Source organism: Cervus elaphus, chromosome 5, assembly GCF_910594005.1.
Source record: "Cervus elaphus chromosome 5, mCerEla1.1, whole genome shotgun sequence".
NCBI lineage: Eukaryota > Metazoa > Chordata > Mammalia > Artiodactyla > Cervidae > Cervus > Cervus elaphus.
Genome location: NC_057819.1, coordinates 1,215,235 through 1,235,181, shown reverse-complemented (window position 1 = coordinate 1,235,181; position 19,947 = coordinate 1,215,235). Strand labels below are relative to the sequence as shown.

At 46.4% G+C, this 19,947-nt stretch overlaps 1 protein-coding gene across 1 annotated transcript in view; it reads left to right on the top strand.

Annotated features, from left to right (window-relative positions):
* The window catches only part of MAPK1 (mitogen-activated protein kinase 1), a 56,020-nt gene that overhangs the window by 7,533 nt on the left and 28,540 nt on the right, over positions 1-19,947 (top strand). The gene's annotated exons all lie outside the window — the stretch shown is intronic.

Below are 19,947 nucleotides of genomic sequence, written 5' to 3'. Positions count from 1 at the left end.
CCCATGGACAGAGAAGCCTGGTGGGCTACAATCTATGGGGTCGCAGAGAGTCAGACACGACTGAGCAACTAAACAGCGACACGAGTTCATATGTGCTCCCATCCTCATAATCCCACAGGTGACTTTGGGAGACTTGCCCTTCTCCTCAGTTCAGCCTGTGTCTCTTAGTTGCACTCGCCTCAGGCGGCCTTGCAGATGAGGCTCACTGCCTCCCTGAAGGGAGAAGGCAGTGTTGCCCTCAGGTCCCCCGCCGTCACTTAAGGGAGCAGAGATGGAGTGGTCAGAGGAGGGTGTGTGCCGGGAGGTGGGAGCGGCCAGCCTTCCTGTGAGCAGTGGGGGTGCGGGACAGGTCCTTTCTCCCCCGTGGGGTTTTGGGATTGTCTGCCTGGAAAGGCTTCTTCTCTTTGCTTCTGGAGTTAGTACGAACTGGATTTTTTCCTTTTTAATTATTTTTGGCTGTGCTGGGTCTTCGTTGCCGCTCAGGCTTTTCTCTATTTATGGTGCGCTGACTCCTTACTGCAGCAGCTTCTCTCGTTGCAGAGCACGGGCTCTGGGGCGCATGGGCTTCAGTAGTTATGGCACGTGGGCTTTGCTGCTCTGCAGCATGTGGGATCTTCCTGGACCAGGGATTGAACCTGTGTCTCCTGCTTTGGCAGGTGGTTCTTTACCACTGAGCCTCCTGGGAAGCCCTGGATTTTTTTTTAATTGTTTTAATGCATATAGTGAAACTGCCTAATTGTTTTATGGTGGTCAGATTTTTTTTATGAGAGACCTGTAGTTGAAGAAAAGCACTAATTATGGGTTATTATTCCTAATAGCAATAATAGTATTTTATCTTTAAAAAATGTTTTATTGACATATACGTTTACCCAGGTGCACATATCTTTAACTGTTCAGCCCAATGAGTTTTCACTAACTGGATAATTAGTACCCAGATCAAGAAACTGAAGTGATGGCCCTCCAGAAGCCTGCTGCATTCTTCCTTTCAGCCCTTACTCAACCCTTCACCCCCGACTGCTAACATGTTTGCCTGGTTTTATATTTTGGTTTGTTTTACCCAACAGTTGTGAGAATCATATTGTGTGTGTTTGTGGTTTAAAGTTAACTGTTAAAGTACCTACTAACAGCCTAGGAAAGGGCTTTCCCTGTGGCTTTGCTGTGCTCTTGATGCTCCAATTCTGGAAGGAAGATGTTTTTAGGTGGTCTTCACATTCCCTTCATTCCTTTCCTAGACTAAATGACCCCTACAAAGTTTTCTGTTACCTTGTTTTTCTTCATTTCTTTGCTGTTATATTAACCTATTGCTGTGTAATAAATGCCCTACAACTTCTTGACTTAAAATACTAATTGTTATTCAGTCACTAAGTCATATCTGACTCTGCAACCCCATGGACTGCAGCACACCAGGCTTCTCTGTCCTTCACTGTCTCCTGGAGTTTGCTCAAATTCATATTCATTCAGTTGGCAGTGCCATCCAACCATCTCATCCCTTGCTGCCCTCTTCTTCTCCTCTCAATCTTCCCAGCATCAGGGTCTTTTCCAGTGAGTCGGCTCTTCACATCAGGTGGCCAAAATGTTATCTTCAGCTTCAGCATCAGTCCTTCCAATGAACACCCAGGACTGATCTCCTTTAGGATTGACTGCCTTGATCTCCTTTGCAGTCCAAGGGACCCTCAAGAGTCTTCTCCAACACCACAGTTCTTCAGCGCTCACCCTTCTTTATGGTCCAACTCTCACAGCTGTACATGACTGCTGGAAGAACCGCAGCTTTGGTGATATGGACCTCTGTCAGCAAGGTGAGGTCTCTGCTTTTTAATGCTCTCTAGGTTCGTCACAGCTCTTCTTCCAAGGAGCAAGAGTCTTTTAATTTCATGGCTGCAGTCACCATCCACAATGATTCTGGAGACCATAAAAATAAGATCTGTCACTGTTTCCACTGTTTCCCCATCTGTTTGCCATGAAGTGATGGGATCGGATGCCACGCTCTTCATTTTTGAATGTTGAATTTTAAGCCACTTTTTTCACTCTGCTTTCTCACCCTCATCAAGAGGCTCTTTAGTTCCTCTTCGCTTTCTGTCAGTAAATCAGTAAATATTTATCTTACACTTCCTGTGAGTTAGGAGTGGAGGAGTGGGCATGGTGGGCAGTTCTGGCTCAGGGCCTCCCAGGGTCGCAGTCAGGATCTCAGTCGGGGCTGGGGGGTCTGCTTCCAGCCACACCCAGCTGCCACCTTGGTGCTGCTGCGTGTGGTGGGGAGAGCTGGGGGGCACAGGCTCATTTCCCCTGCAGAGGCCTCTGTCCTCCCCGCATCATGGCTGGTCAGCTCTCCCTAGAGAGCACCTTTTCATGATCTCTCCTCGGAAGACGCTCATCGCCACTTCTACCCTATTTCATTTGGGAAGCAAGTCACTGTCTGTATTCCAAGGGAGGAGAATTAGTCATTTGGAGGTTAGGGAAGTCATCTGTTATATGCACTCATCTAATGGAATTGTAGCTAACATAGCTGTATTTGACTTTTTAAACTCTCTAAAATAGAATAGAGATTTCAGTGAGATAGCTGGAAACTTAATATCTGCTACCTTGAGTGGATACCACATGGGCTTCCCTTGTGGCTCAGCTGGTAAAGAATCTGCCTGCAATGCGAGAGACCTGGTTTCGATCCCTGGGTTGGGATGATCCCCTGGAGAAAGGCAAGGCTACCCATTCCAGTATTCTGGCCTGGAGAATTCCATGGACTGTATAGTTGAACAAAGAGGTGAACACGACTGAGTGACTTTTACTGTATTTGTAGTGTTTTTATGAATACTGACATTGTGGATTAATCTGATGGAGCATAATGTTCAGTGTTCCTGTCTTCTGTAACTATTTTATTGCCGTGTCTGTTTAACATAGTATCACTTGTCTTCAGTTCAGCCACTCAGTCGTGTCCGACTCTTTGCGACCCCATGGACTGCAGCACACCAGGCCTCCCTGTTCATCACCAATGCCCAGAGCTTGCCAGACTCATGTGCGTCGAGTTGGTGATGCCACCCAACCATCTCATCCTCTGTCATCGTCACTTGTCTTAAAATGTGCTAATAATTCTTAGGGTTTTGACTCTTCCGTGTATGAATTTATGCAGCTAAGCTTTAAAGCTATAATACATCTTATGTAAAATATACCACATTTTAATGCATTCTGACTAAATCTCCAAGGCTCAGCAGAGCTATAAAATGACACAACTCAAGTAAATTATCAGAAGTACAAACTTGATGGGCTGAGTTAAGTGTGGTGATCCTCAGAGGGCCGCCTGGTGACCCTGCGCTCCCCCTCTGACAGGAGAGCTCTGCTTTGTCCTTTGCTGCATGGGTTTCCTTTTCACCTCCTGTCTTTGCTGCCTCATCTCCAGATAACAGTCTATGCTCCTCACGCCCACAGCCCTGACAGGAGGGGCTGTGACCACTGGAATTGATTCTGAGGATTGGAGCTCATTCCTCAGTTGAACACGGGCAGGCCCACCGTCCACTTACGGGTGGGATGAGTGCTTTTTGGGAAGGAGGCCGCACAGAGCTTCCCGGCCCCTTCAGTTGGCTTGGCCCAAAGGTTCGTCTGAGTTTTTCCTTAACATCGTATTGAAAACGCAGAAAACTTTTTGGTTAGCCTAATACAATGTGAGAGTATGGTGCTGCTGCTGCTAAGTTGATTCAGTCGTGTTAGACTCTTTGTGACTGCAGCCTACCAGGCCCCGCCATCCATGGGATTTTCCAGGCAAGAGTACTGGAGTGGGTTGCCATTGCCTTCTCTGGAGAGTATGGTGAGAACTCTGCAAATCAAGAACAGAATCCTCACTCAACCGTGCTGGCACCCTAATCTCAGACTTCCAGCCTCCAGAACTATGAGAAACAAATGTCTGTAGTTTATAAGCTGCCCAGTCTGTGAAGTAGTTTTTGTCTGTTTGTTTTAGCAGCCCAAATATAAGACAATCCCTATGCTGTTTTTAAAGATTTTTTTAGTTTTACCTCTTACATTTAGGTCTTTACTCCATTTAGAGTTAATTTTTGTATATGGTGTGAGGTAAGGGTCCAACTTCATTCTTTTGCATGTGGCTGTCTGGTTGTCCCAGTAGCATTCCTTGAGAAGACTCCTTTCCCCACTAAGTGGTCTTGTCACTCTTGTGGAGTATCAGTTTACCATAGAAATGGGGTTATTTCCAGACTCCCCTCTGTTCTGTTCCATTGATCCATATCTTTTTGTGCCAGTACCACACTCTACACCGACTTGATTACTTTCTATGCAATAAACTTTTTTTTTTTTTTGCAATAAATTTTTTAAATGGGCACTGTGGTTCCTGTCACTTTGTCCTTCTTTTGCAAGATTTTTCTGTGTTTCTGGTTCCCTTGCATTTCCATATGAATTTTAGGATCAGCTTGTCAATTCCTTCAAAGAAGACGCTGGGATTCTGACAGAGATGGTGTTGAATCTTTACATCAACCCTGGGTGTATTGCCATCTTAACAGTATCTTGTCTCCTGATCCATGAACATGTGATATTTCCTCCTCTGTTTCAATTTAAAAAAAATCTCTCGGCAAAGCTAATTTTCAGAGTGTAAGTTTCACCCCGCTTTTGTTAAGTGTGTCCCTAAGTGTTGTATTTTGATGACACTGTGAGTGGACGTGCTTTTGTTTTCACCTTTATTTTGGCTGTGCTGAGTCCTCATTGCCGAGAGGGCTTTCCTGTAGTCGCGGCGAGTGGGGCCTGCCCTCGCGCTGTGGTGTGCAGGCTTCTCACTTCGGTGGCCTCTCATCACAGAGCATGGGCTTTTTGGCCTGTGGGCTTCAGTAGTTGTGACAGGCGGGCTTCGGTAGTTTCGGATCCCGGGCTCTAAAGCACAGGCTCAGTGGCTGTGACTTAGCTATCCTGTGGCATGTGGGGTCTTCCCAGAACAGGGATCGAACTCCTGTCTCCTGCATTGGCAGGTGGATTCTTTAACCACTGCACCACAGGGGAAGCCCTGGGGATGGCTTCTTAATTTCTTTTTTGGATTGTTCATTGGAAATACATACAATTGGTTTTATCTATTCTATATTTTATAAATTAATCTTGTATTCTGCTGTCTTTCTGACCTTGTTAATTAATTCCAGTGGTTTTTTTAAATTGGATTCCTTAGGATTTTCTGTATATAAGATTGTGTCATCTGCAAACAGAGAGAATTTTACTTCTTTTCTGCTGTGTGCCTTTTATTTCATTTTCTTGCCTCATTGCCCTGGCTGGAACCTCAAATACAGTGTTGAAGAGAAATGGTGAGACCAGACACTCTTGTTTTGTTCCTGATATTAGAAGCCTACTGAGTGAATAGGGATTTGTACAATGTTTCTTTTTTATTTAAAATAATAATCATTATTTAAAAGTCGTATTCTTATTTTTCTCAAGGTATATTAGCCAAGTTCTATGGTGAAAGATATTTTTTATGTATACACACTACGTAACTTTTTAATTTTATTAATTTATTTTTATACTATGTAACTTTTTAAAAAAAATAAAGTTTTTCAGCTCCATCAGGTTTTGCTTGGGTCACTCATGGGCTGTAGCTGCTGCCTGCAGGCTAGTCGCCCTGGGGCACGTGGGGTCTTAATTCCCGGACCCAAGAATCTAACCTGCATCCTCTGTATCGGAAGGCAGATTTGTTAACCACTGGACCACTAGGGAAGTCCTTATGGTGAAAGATTTTTAAAACTCAGCAAAACAGGCTGGCTTTAAGACTCTTAATTGAAAACATAAGCTTTTGCTAATCTGTCCAGTGCTGCTCTGTTGTTTACTGGTCTTGAACTTTCTTGCACTGTCCCCCAGAGTCTGAAGGATGGAGGAGCCTTTTACCCCTCCCCTTCTGGTGAGATTTTCTGAGTGGTCTGTGCCGCATGCTCTCGTCCTCCTGTGTTGGGCTCTTGTGCGTCACGCAGGACTCAGGCTGCTCAGTCTCTCTGAGGTTCTGTCCTGTCGTGTGATTGTGCCCCAGAGACTCTGGCCTTTCTGAAGATCTGATGTTACACACCGTCTCCTCTTTCACAAGTCGCCCCTGCTTTGCTGAAGCGCGCCTGGGCTCCCAGTCTCTGGCCTTTGTTCCTCGTCCGTGGACTCTGCTCTTGCGTGCTGTCCGAGTGACCTCATCCACATTCCTGTGTGCTGATGACTCTCCGTCCTCAGAGGGAGGGCAGGCCGAACCCTCAGTCCCTTCCGGGCGCTGTCACCCTGCTCTCTCCGCCAGGGCCTGCCCCTGCTTCTGCCCTGTCCCCCACACTGGGCCTCACTTCCCTCTGCTCTGCTGGGCCTGTTCTCAGCAAGGTTGTTGTCGTCTAACCTGCTTGAGACTTATACTATACTCTCGTGCGTCCTATTCCCACCACCCTTTCATGTACCTGTGACTCAAACATGGATTATCAGCATTTAATTTTATTAAAAACAGATAGTTTGTGTAACTGTTCCTCATTTGTTGGACATTTGAATTGCTTCAGTTTTTCACTATTTTTAACTGATGGAGCTATAAACATTTTTAGCACAAACAGGACCCCACCCTCTCGGAGTAACTTTCTTAGAACCTATTTCTCAAAAACGGATGACCAGGTTAAAGATGAGACTTTAGTAGTTTGCGCTCCAGAAACAGCCTTTGAATTCATGCTGTCTCTGTTCATCTCTTTTCCCACCCACGCCCCACTCCCCCCCCATCCTTGTTCATCTTTAAAAGTCCTTTGCTCTGTGCGCCCATCCCAGCCCCAGTGCCCTCTTGCTGTGAATGCGGTGTTATTCTTTAACTTATATGTAATTGAATAGAAGTGAGACCAACCTTGTAGGTGCCTTGTTTTGGGGTATTCGTGAGGCCAAACTTTTTTCTAAGTTTAATTCACTTAGCTGGTGTTTGAAAGTGAAAGTCGCTCAGTTGTGTCGGACTCTTTGCGACCGCATGTCCTGTACAGTCCATGGACTTCTCCAGGCCAGAATACTGGAGTGGGTAGCCTTTCCCTTCTCCAGGGGATCTTCCCAACCCAGGGATCGAACCCAGGTGTCCCGCATTGCAGGCAGATTCTTTACCAGCTGAGCCACAAGGGAAGCCCAAGAATACTGGAGTGGGTAGACTATTCCTTCTCCAGCAGATCTTCCCGACCCAGGAATCAAACCAGGGTCTCCTGCATTGCAGGCAGATTCTTTACCAACTGAGCTATCAGGGAAACTATATTCAAATTATAGGACCATTTATGCACTAGAAGCTGAGTATTAATGTTCTGAAAACCTTTTAATTTCTTCTGAAAGCTTTAAAAATATTTATGTAGTCAAATTCATGAACTAATTCTTTGGTGTGTTCTCATATTGCTTCAGAGTTGGTGAAATATACAAAGCCCTTTAACACTTTAATTTAGTCTTTTAAACTTTGTGAATATTGTGGAGAAGAATGCTAGGTTTGTTGTTTTATATATTTTATCCCGTATTAATAGTATAGGTTTTATCAGTATTGCTTTCCACTTTGTCTAATTTCACATGACTTTTCATATTAAATTTAGAGGTGTTCACCTGTGTCTTTCTGGAATCTACTTGTTTCATTGATCTACTCTATTATTTTTAACTATAACCTAGTATCATAAGGCTTTTTACTCTTGTTGTGCCCAGATACTTGCTTTTAAGTTCTTTACAGGGCCTCTACCTTGAATCTTGGTCCGTTTTCCTGCTCTGGTGGAGTGTGTTGGCCAAGCTAAAACGTGTGTATCATCAGGACGCCTTTCCTTCCCTCACCCACACTCGCAGGTCTCAGAGCCCGTCCATCCTCCCGCTCCAGGCTCTTGTGCCTGGCCTTGGTTCTGGTGGCTCTCCAGAGTGAGGATACCTCTCAGGTTGAACTCTTACACAAGCCTTGCCCAAGAGGGATGAACCCACACCCTTGGCAGTGAACCCCTGGACCACCAGCAAATTCCCTCCAGTTGAACTCTTTTAAGTGTTAGCAGCTGATAAGCGATCTGAAAAAAATTTTTTAAAAATGAGGCTATGCTTTTGACATGGGATGGATACTTAATTTCAGAACGTTTGTATCACCCCAAAAGGAAATCTTTACCTGCCAGTCACTCCTGCCTCCTGCAGTCCCATCCCCCTTTCGGAGCTGGTAGGGGGGCAGGGGGCGCAGTGCCCTTTGCGTTCTGGCTTCTCTTCACATGCATTTCACTGTTTTACTGTTGTGTTGTCAGAATTTACTTTTTAGAGGCTTTAGTTACTATTTGGCATTGACTCCATAAAACCAATCTGACAAATAGTTATCTATTCATTTTTAGTGTTCCTCATCGGAGGAGGAAATGGCACCCCGCTCCAGTACTCTTGCCTGGAAAATCCCATGGACGGAGGAGCCTGGTAGGCTGCAGTCCATGGGGTCGCTAAGAATTGGACATGACTGAGCGGCTTCACTTTCACTTTTCACTTTCATGCATTGGAGAAGGAAATGGCAACCCACTCCAGTGTTCTTGCCTGGAGAATCCCAGGGATGGGGGAGCCTGGTGGGCTGCCGTCTGTGGGGTCGCACAGAGTCAGACACGACTGAAGTGACTTAGCAGCAGCAGCAGCAGTGTTCCTCCTTGGACTCTGGGTGACCTCACCCACATTGCTGTGTACTGAGGACCAGGTGTTGTCATTTTCTCATCTGTTTCTACATTCTGAGATCTTTGTTTTTTCCTCCTTGCTACTTAACTCCTATTTTGAATCTCCTCCACTTGGATTTAACCCTGATTGGTAGGCACACTGTGTTCTCTCTTTTTTTTTTTTTTGCCAATGATACCCTTTTTATTTTCAATTCAAAAAACATTTCTTGATTATTTTCTCTGATTTTATTTTTAAATTTTATTATAGCCTTTGATTTAAACAATTAATCTTAAATCTTTGTGGGCCTCTGTTACTGTAGCTTAATTCCTTTATTTTTATTTCTTATTTTTATTTTTTGGCTACACTGTGAGGCTTGCAGGATCTTAGTTCTCTGACCAGGGATGGAATCTGTGCCCCCTGTGGTGGAAGTGCAGACTCCTAACCACTGGACTGTCAGCAAAGTCCTTAGTTCTTTTTTAATCTTTTCCAGCTGTGATGGTTTCACCTGCCCTGTCTTCCCTGCTTAACTGATTTCTGTTGTTGATATCCTATAAGTTATTATCTTAAAATTTACATTCTGCTTAACATTCTTTTCTTCTTAGATCTTGTTTCTGCTATTTGCAGAATTCTTTTTTGTTTAAAATTCTTTTGTAATATGTCAGGTTCTGCAGAATATATTCTAGTCTCTTTTTGTTTAGCATTCTCCTGTGTGACACTTAAAATGTTGTTAATGAGTCCCAGTCTGTCCTAATTTAATCTCTCTCTTTAGAGACCTGGCTCTCCCAGGCCTGCTCCTTGTCTCCTGGGTCTTTATGGTTTGTACTGAGTGGCCACTCCCAACTCCTGCACTGCCCTTTAAAATTTGCTTGCTGTGTTGCTTCAGTTGACTCTTATCTTTGTTCTTTGTTTATAACATGTTTATTTTGTTGGGTTTTAGAGGAGGAGGAATTCTGTACCATTTCTCAGTTAATGCTTCCCAAAGTTCTGTTGTGTAAGACTTTCTGGGCACGTTCTTACATAATGGAAAGAACACAGAATTCAGAGGAAGGACCAAGCGTTAATCCTAGCCCCCTCATTGGGCGGCTTTGACTGAGACCCTTAGCCTCTATGGTAGGACTTAGTGCTTTTGAAATTCTATGTAGTTGTTGTATTCTTAGACATTAGCATAGTTTTTATATCTAATGGTAATATAAGGAAAATTAAAATAACGGCGTATACAGTGATCAGCTGAAAATTGATGTAATTATTAAGTATTTTTTTTTTAAAGATAATAAAATAAAAAATGAGATTGTTGGGCTGAAACTGATAAAATTGTTGTTATATAGGTGGCAGTGGTGTTGTTTGCATTTGTATTGAATGTATGACGTGACTTTGCAGATACTTACTCTTCCAAATGACCCTGCATGTGAGAGAGAAGTAGTCTTTCCACTTTATGGGGAAGATACTGAGGTTCAGCATGGTTAGATTTGCCCACGGTTCCAAGCACAGAATTGTGATGGCACAGGAGCTTGAATGCACATTCAGGACTTCCAAGACCAGGGCTTTGTAACTGAACCCAAAATAAAACTTGAGTGGGTTTAAGGTGGTTTCTTCAGATCCATGCCGGTGTGTCCCTCAGGCAGGTTTTCTGGAGTAAAGGCTCGAGTTGCAGCAGTCATCCTGGAGATCAGCTGTTCCTCTGAATGTGTGGAGGATCAGTGTTGGGAGTTATCTGGGGGCAGCCACTGTCTCTCACTGTGTTTCTGTCTGTCTGGGTTTTGGTGTTTGATGGCAGATATATTTATTGCTTGAGGGTGAAAGTGAAGAGATAATGTGGGGAGAAAAGAAAAGAAACTGATTTCAGAAATAAGATTTCCACAGTAACTTGGGCAATGAAACATTTGAGCAATTTCGCAGCAATTCTTGGTTGTGCTGACCAGTATCCTACGGAATTCTTGCCAGTCTCTGAAGTCTTGGAGATCCTTTGTGTACACTCTCCAATTATTGAAACACAGGGACTTGGGCTAGGACCTGAGGGGAGGAATTGGGAAGGATCAAGGGTCAGGGCGGTGGCTCCATCGCTCTCCCTGGAGCAGCAGGCCTGCAGGATGAAGTCTGGGTGTGCGTTGCCCTCCAGACGGACATTCCTGAACTAACCTGGCCCCGGGGCGTCCTGAAGTCTCTGTGTCGCAGCCCCAGCTGCTCTGAGAAGAGAAGTTAGCTGACCCAGCTCAGCCTGTGGGTGGATGGATTCTCCCTATGCTAGGTGTTAACTGGTCCACCATGCCAGGAAGGAGCCATACTCCCAAGGGACCCAGGCAAGGTGGAGGGGCAGATCTCTGTGAATAAGCGCTGGGCAGGTACATTCAGAGGTGTCTGTCACAGGAAATCATCTGAGGGAACTTTGTAAAAAGAGTTTCAGACTCTGCTTGACGGAAGTCGGTAGGGATGAATAGAAACTGGTACCCACGCTTTTTTAAAAACTCGGTTCTTTATTTTGGCTGTGCTGCGTCTTCATTGCTGCCCAGGCTTTGCTCTAGCTGCAGGGAGCGGGGGCTCACCTCTAGTTGGGGAGCGCGGGCTGCTCATTTAGGTGCTTCTCTTGTCCCGAGCACAGGCTCTCGAGCCCTCGGGCTTCAGTAGCTGCGGCTCCCAGGCCCTGGAGCACAGGCTCAGCAGTTGGGGCCCACAGGCTTAGTTCCTCCGTGGCACGTGGGACCTTCCTGGATCAGGGATGGAACCCGTTTCTCCTACATTGGTAGGCGGACTCTTAACCACTGAGCCACCAGGGAAGCCCCGTACCCACAGTTTTTAAGGCTCCCAGATGATTCTGATGCCTACTTAGATTTGGAGATTATTCCACTCCAAAATATATCAGTAAAATCAGTATGTGTTTGCATAAGGAAATAATAGAACAATAAACAAGAAACTAATGAAATGCCTATGGGGTGAGGGTGAAATAAGACAGTGTTGGAAGCAAGACATCATTCTTGCTCTCTTTTTTAACTTTCAACCCACTTAAAATTTCAAGAAATGCTGTAGCCTAAACAGTTAGAAAACAAAAAGCCCCCAAATCTCATTTTAAACAATAGAAGATATTGGGGACCAGAAGAAGTCATCCTGTTTCTGTGGTCAGATTTTCTGTCTCCGAAGTAATTCCAGTTTTTGGTATTATTCATTTAAATGTGGTTCAGTTTTCCTCATCAGTATGGTCTCCTAGGTGGTCCCCCAGGTGGAAGAGGAAAGGGGGGCCCTGAGGGGAAGTGTTCTCTCCCCTTCCATCTGACTGCGGGGAGGCCTCGTCCAGAGCAGACCTGAGACCGGGAGATCTCAGTCCAGGCCAAGGTGGACAGAGGAGGAGAGGGCTGGAGCAGTGAAGCTCAGCCTCAGTTATCCACTAGAACCACCTGGGGCTCTTTAAAAAACAATCCCCAGCGTTGCCAGACTGCACCCTAGACCAGTTCTGCCGATTTCTGACTGTGAGACACGGTGGCTTTTTAAAGCTCCATGGGCTCCAGTGTGTGGCCACACTGGAGAGGCGCTGGGCGGGAGTGGCCGGGATCACAGCACCATCGTGGCTTTAACCATTGCCCTTGTTCCTTCTTTTACCACTTTGGTGTATGAATTAAAAACATTTATGGAACATTTATGCCAGCAACTCTTCTGAGTGCTTACTATGTTCCTTATTTAATTTATTCTCCCATATTTCCTCACCTTTTATCACACCAGTAACCATTTCTTTTAGGCTTGGTCTGTTTCCCTCTTTTCACGTTCTTCTCATTCTCTGCTCTTTTAAAAAATCTGTTACACATATGCACACACATATTTATATATGCATACAACTTTAACCAAAGAATATTTTGTTTAAACTTTTTGTTTTGAGGTAATTTTTGAGAAAAGGTACAAAGAGAGTCCAGAGGGTTCTCCTGCACCCTCAGTGTTAACACTGTCTATGTCTGTGGTAATACCGCCAAAAGCAGGAAATTACAGCTGGTGCAGTACTAGATACAGACCTTATCCCCAGTTCCCTGTTTTCCCACTAGTGTTGTTTTTTCTTCCAGGATCCCATTTTGCACATAAGCTGTGGTGTCTCCCCAGTCTCTCCCAGCTGTGACATTTCTTGTTTTCTCCGGACTCTCAGGACAATGACACTTGTGGCGAGTACTGGACTGTTTTTGTAGACTGTCCTGCAGTGTGTCTACCTGTTTTTTCATGGATGGAATGAGATTATTCAGTTTTAACAGAAATGACAGTGTGCCTTTCTCACTACATAGTACCAGAAGGTTTGGGTTGTTGAAATGTTTTATCCCTAGAGACATTCATCACCTGGTTAAGATAATATCCGTCTATTTACCCCTTTGGAATTAATAAATATCTTAGAGGATGTACTTTGAGACTATGCAGATACCCTGTTTCTTCTCAGATTTTTACTCACTAGATTAAGATCCATCCATGGATCTTGTCTGAAAAATTTTTGTGGTATTTACCTGATGATGGTTTTTCTGTTTCTCCTGTTCCTTTTAGGCACTCCACACAGGAGTGAGAAAGAGCTGTTCCTTCTCCCCATCCAGTTATTTATTTGTGTCAGTATAAACTCATGGGTATTTGTCTTATTTTGTGGGTTATAACCCAATATTGTCATTTTCAAATTCAAATTGAAAGTGAAGTCGCTCAGTCGTGTCCAACTCTTTGCAACTCCATGGACTGTAGCCCACCAGGCTCCTCCGTCCATGGAATTTTCCAGGCAGGAGTACTGGAGTGGGTTGCCATTTCCTCCTCCAGGGGATCTTCCTGACCCAGGGATCGAACCTAGGTCTCTCCCACATTGCAGGCAGACACTTTACCATCTGAGCCACCAGGGAAGCCCATTCACTTTTCACGTTCCTTTCACTTTTGACCTGTGTTTGCTCCTTCAGGTTGATCCTTTCAACAACCCCCACCCTTGCTTGCGCACATTCTTAGTTGTCAGAAGTGTGCCCCCTGCTGCTGGGGCGCTGTGCCTCCCAGGCCTTCTCCGCGAGCAGAGCTGGGAAAATGGGTGTGTGCTCAGCAGCCCACGGCACGCACACCTGCGTGTCTGTGTCTGTGTCTCTGTGTCGGAAACTGTGAGTTCCTCCTGACGCCTCAGCGTCCAGCGCAGCAAGCACCGTGCGGCTCACTTCAGCCTTCCCTCCTGCTTGTGGTTCTTCTGCCAGCTTGGCACTCATTGTCTCTGTTTGTTTGCTTATTTGTTAAGTCCCATTCTATTTATACATAAAGTAGATTCAGAATTGCTAACCCTTATCGTTGTGAGAAACAAGCTCACTGACTGGATACAGGACTTGTGTTCAGCCCTTTGCTGCTTTAGCTTTACAGCATCCAGTTAAAATACTGCTTCCTGGGACTTCTTGTGGTCCCGTGGTTGAGACTCCACCCTTCTACAGCAGGGGGCTCTGCTTCGATTCCCTCCGGCATGCCATGGGGCAAAAAAAAAAAAAAGATATGTTTCCTGAAGTTACTTAGGCTGATAGCTAATTCCTCATGCCCTTCATTGTGGTTATTAATTTGAAATACAGTTAGGTTCATTTGTTACTATTGGTGTTCCATTTTGGGTGCAGATGTATGATTTTGGTAGGGATTGTCCTACCAGCCTGTTCAGGAGGGTTTATAACTTACCTTCCCTCCAGGAGTGTATGAGAGTTAATTCGCATATATTTTGTAACACAGACATGTGAATGTTTGCTGATTTTGTTCAGGGTCTTCCTTTCCTTGTCTTACCTCTTCTGTCGTAATGGGTTGGGGAAAGAAAAAACAACAACTTCCAACTGCAGAAACTTTTTTAATGGAAAGAAGTAAAATTAGCCCTCCAGCTCTGACTGGAGAGTCCCTTACCGGCACTTTAGAGTATAATTATATGTCACAGTTTTCTTCTTCACCCAGTTTAGCGTCTGTTATATAACCTCTCACCACCTGCCTCATTGTGCACGCAGCTCTTTTCAGTTTAGATAACCATGCTGTGTGCTTCCAGTTTCAACATTTTTCTGTGTTAGTTCTTCTCCACATGTCTGGGTGGGTGTTAATATTTCTGACATTGTTCAGTTCATGAGAAACTTGGGTTTCTCATCTAAACTGGAGTTGCTGTGCTGGGGATGGTCCCCAAGCCTCTCTTTTCCCCTGTCAACTCCCTGGGGCACATTTTACAGAGGCAAGCAGGGATGGCCGTTTGAAGTAAACCGTCCTCTCTTTGGAGTGCAGCTCCCTGTCCTCCTGCTCCTCCTCCCCTGTGCCCCCACTGAAGACCCTCACCGTGAGGGTTTCTGGCTTCTGGGCCTGTCTGGCCTGGGCCTGGGCCTGTCTGGGCACCTCTCCTCTCTTTTTCATGTCGCTCCTCTGTGTCTGGTTTGCCTTACGTCCCCTGCCTTCAGCCTTCCTCGTTTACAGTATATATTTGCCACTTGTTTCGGAGGAGACAAGTTTTGGTGCATCCTGAGGAAGATGATGTAAATAGCCAAAACCTTCAGAACTCATAGGCTACTTTGGGAAGCAGAATGCTTTCTGTATCATGGTCAATACGATGATTTAAATTTTCTTCATCAGCTTCTTTTCAGTTGACCTGTGAGACTCTGGCCCAGTTAAGAACCAAACCTTGGTTCATCACCAGCAAGAGGACATGGCCAGTGGGGGCTACTGGCCCTCGTGTGGTGCAGTGGCTGAGAGCATGGGTTTGGGAGCTCCGCTAGTTTGAATCCCAGTTCTTTTCAGTCTGCTGGTTGTGTAATTGATTCCACCCTCCTGCCTCAGGTTCTTAGAAATCTGTGAAGTCGGGGTTGTGCTTCACCCGGTCGTGGTGGAGATCATGCGGAAGGGTGCTGAGTGCTCACCGAGCCGCGGGCATCGCGGTTATTGGGGCCCACTCCCCGCCTCGCTCCGCTTCAGGGCCAGAGACGCACGCCGCTGCCTGGGCGGCTGCCCGGAGCACAGAGGTCTGGGGTGGGCTTGATGCCCTCGGTTCACCACTTCTGGCTGTTCTCAGAGCTCACCGCAGGCCAGCCCACCTGGGCCGTCCTGGAATCCTTGCCCAGTGAAAGTGGGAGGGGAGAGCTGAGGAGGAAGGAAGTGTAGGGGGATGTTCCGCAAGTGAGTAGCCCCTCTGCGTCCTCAAGGTCTCAGGACAGGTTCAGAGCACAGGTGAGCTCCAAAGGCCGTTTCCCCAGAGTACTGCAGGTCAGCGCGCGGGGCGGATCTGGTGGAGCACTGACAGCAGCGCTGGAGTGTGAGCGTGCTTCAGGCATCGGGTGGTGGCTGGGGCGCTGGAGTGTGAGCGTGCTTCAGGCATCGGGTGGTGGCTGGGGCGCTGGAGTGTGAGCGTGCTTCAGGCATCGGGTGGTGGCTGGGGCGCTGGAGTGTGAGCGTGCCTCAGGCATCGGGTGGTGGCTGGGGCGCTGGAGTGTGAGCGTGCTTCAGGCATCGGGTGGTGGCTGGGGCGCTGGAGTGTGAGCGGGCTTCAGGCATCGGGTGGTGGCGGGGGCGCTGGAGTGTGAGCGTGCTTCAGGCATCGGGTGGTGGCTGGGGCGCTGGAGTGTGAGCGTGCCTCAGGCATCGGGTGGTGGCTGGGGCGCTGGAGTGTGAGCGTGCTTCAGGCATCGGGTGGTGGCTGGGGCGCTGAATCCTGGTGGGGTGTCTTAGGTTAGCTGTTCCTGCGGGGAGAGATGCTTTTCATGCTTTCTCCTTCAGTGATCTGTGCGCTTGGCTGAGCTCACCAGCATTTGTGGAACCTTTGCTCAGTGTAAGTCCCTACAGCTCTGCGTCTTTGTGGTTATATCTGTGTGTGCCTGTTGTATGTATGCATTAATCCATACAGCCACATACGTGGGTGTGCGGTGTTTTCCATTCTCTTGTATACATATAAAATTTTTTTAAAGAAATTTTGCAGTTATGTTTTGAAGAAGCCTAAACACAGAATAATGAAATCTTCTTCTAACTTGGTCAGCACTATCAGGGCAGACATCAGTTCAGTTCAGTCGCTCAGTCGTGTCTGACTCTTTGTGACCCCGTGGACTGCAGCACGCCCGGCCTCCCTGTTCCACTTTGGGAAGTGGTCTAATATCTTAAGGCTTTTCATCTGCTGTTTTTGCAATCTTTGTAACCCTTAGACTTTCTTCTTCTTTTTTTTTTTTTTTTTTTTTTCGATTCCATGGACTTGTAGGCTCCTCCGTCCATGGGATTCTCCAGGCAAGAGTACTGGAGTGGGTTGCCATTTCCTTCTCCAGGGAGACTGTCTTCATTTTTGAGTCAAGCAAATGGTTGTTCAGAGGTATTGAGTAGTTCAGTAATGTCTGGGCTAATAAGGGAAAAGGCAGACTTGGGACTCATGTGACTGTTGCTGGAGAGATTTAAAAATGTATATGTAGACAACCAAGTTTGTTCAAGCTCTGGGCTGTCCAGAGCACCTTTCCTAGAGAAATTGCACACATGTTCATGACATCAGACTTTAAGCTGCCGTATCTATAGGTTAGGGAGCACTGAGTCATATGTAAAATTATGGTGGTTTTACACCTAAAATGACTTTAGCTTTTATTTGCTCTCTTAATGGTTCGCACCCTCTAGAGAAACCTTTGCACTGGCATTCTTGGTTAGTAAATTATGAGAGAATCAGTCTAAAGTAATCCGTTTTCTTTCAGAGCAGCCATTTGTATTATCCACCTACTTATTTTTGGAACATTAATTTGGATCAGTCTAACTTAGCATTTGAAGACAAGTTAATTTTTATCTGTGAAACAAAGTACTGTAGTTTTGTGTTCAGATAATTAAAGTTCACCAAAATGGGTAGCTTAGAGAACAGCTTAATAGCTTTCTCTAAAAATAGCCCATTCACAGCTGATAGGTAGCACTTTAGTTGCTTAACAATGTGTACAGTATGTGAGGCTAATGCATGATGAGTTACCCCCTTTATTAGACAAACTTTATTATCCACAAAATATCACTGAACCTCTGCTATGAAGTAACTGTAATGGAAGGGGACCAGGAAGGACGGGGAGAGAACCTGAATGTCCCCCAGAAATGTTGTATTTATGTCAGAGCCTTGGAATGACTGTGGAAGCCTGGGTGTTGATTCTGATGGTGCTGCCGTTGCTCAGAGCCTGTCTGGAACATTTGTCTTTAAATCGTCTTCAGTGTGAACCATGAAAGAAAATTAGCACCACCGTTTTGTAACATAGCTCAGTTTTTAAAAATCACCTTTTGGGGAATAATTTATACACAGTAAAATTCACCTTCCTTTGTGCATAGTTCAGTGAGCCTTGGCAAATGTCCGCAGTTGTGTGCCCCCCCCCCCCGCAGAGGATGGAGAGAACATCGTGTCACCGTGAAGGCCTCTCGCAACCCTGCGGTCCGTGCTCTGCTCGGGCGACCGCGGCTCAGCCGTCCATTGCTGTGTGTCAGCCTCAGCTCACCTAGAACTGTGCGGGCACGCTCTCTGCCTGGCCCCCTCCCATGGCGTGGGTTTTCCAGGTCCATCCTTGTCGGGGGCATCGGGAGTCTTTTCCTTTTTGCTGCTCAGCGCTCTTCCACGCGGCGGGTGACACCCCGTGTAACCTTTGCTTGTTGATGGCTCTCTGGGCTCCTCCGAGTCTGTGAGTGTTATAAAGAAAGCTCCTACAGGCCGCTGTACACAAGTCTCCACAGGCGTGTATTTTCTCTTTTTTAATTGGAGTGTATTCGGCGGACAGTATTCTGTTACTGTGTGCACACAGTGGTTTGACCTGTGTACACGTCGTGTCGCGTGACCACCAGAGTAAGTGCAGTTGCCGCCTTCCCTGTGTGTGCGCCACACCCAGGCCTGTTTGTCCTGTCCCTCGACATTTCTGCCTCTTGACCGCCTTCACCTGTTTTCCTCCCAGCTGCGCTCCGCCAGCCACCAGCCTGTTTTCTGTATCTGTGAGCCTGGGTTTGCTTCGCTTTTGTTTTCTAGATTCCGCATGTAAGTGACATCTTGTGCTGTTTGTCTCCCTCTGCCTGGCCTGCCTCACTTAGCACAGTGCCTTCGCGGCCCATCTGTGTTGTGGCAGAGAACGGGGTCTCTTCTTTCTCTGTGGCCAGCTGGGCTTCCATCACACACTGCAGACTACATCTTCCTTATCCACTCATCCATCAGGGGACACTTAGGCTGTGTCTGTATCTTGGCAGTTGTCAGAGACATCTGATTTCATTTCTCTTGAGTAAATAACAAGGAGGGGAACTTCTGGCTTGTATGTCAAATGTGTATTTAATTTTTCAGAAACCACCGAGCCTTTTCCCAGCGGTTGTCCGTTTTGTAGTTCCACCTGCAGGGTGTGAGTCCTCGCTTTTCCACATCCTCACCAACACTTGGTATGGTCGTCCTTTCTCATTTTCGCCCTTCTGATGGGTGTGCTGTGTGGTTTTAATTTGCATTTCCCTGATGACTCATCATTCACTTTTCTATGTGTGTATTGTCACACTGACTATCTGTTCTTACCTTCTGCCCATTTGAAATAGTGGAGCTCTTGGCGTGGTGTGGTCCAGCCACCTGTGGCCTTCTTTGGGGTTTACTGACTCATCGGTCTATCCCATCCCTGCTCAGTACACTTGCCTTCTCAGCTACCCCTCCCCTGACTACCTCCAGCCTGTCCTCAGGTGTCTGTTTTAAATGCCACTACCTTAGAGTGGAAGAGCCTTCCCTGAGCCCCTTTTGCCCTGTAGTAAATATGACCTTGAGAGGAGGAGGCATGCTCTGGAGTGTAGAGAGCTTCCAAGCCAGCCCTTTGGGCGCCTCCTCATGTCTGCAGCCCTAGAGTGTGTGTGAGAAGGCAGTCCATATTGAAAGTGGAGCTGGTCTGGGCACTTCCAGCCCTGGAGAGCAGTGACTATGCTGAGTGCTCTGCCCTCAGGGCCCCAGACAGACCCAGATGTACCTGGGGAAAAGCAGGAAACTTCAGGAAGATCAGTGTCATGAGAGGGGATCAAAGGAATACTAGCAGTAAGAGGAACTCCACCACAAGAGCTGCTGCTGCTAAGTCACTTCACGAAGTCACTTCTGCTAAGACTCTGTGCGACCCCAGAGATGGCAGCCCACCAGGCTCCACCATCCCTGGGATTCTCCAGACAAGAACTCTGGAGTGGGTTGCTTCTCCAAAGCATGAAAGTGAAAAGTGAAAGTGAAGTCGCTCAGTTGTGTCCGACTCTTCCCGACCCTGTGGACTGCAGCCTACCAGGCTCCTCCGTCCATGGGATTTTCCAGGCAAGAGTACTGGAGTGGGGTACCATTGCCTTCTCCGCCACCACAAGAGAGAAATCCTGAAATTTTGAAACAATGCTTTTTTAAAGAATGAGGGTCCGGTTTTCATGGAGCAGTTTGAAGCAGGCCATTTTTTCCTTCACGTA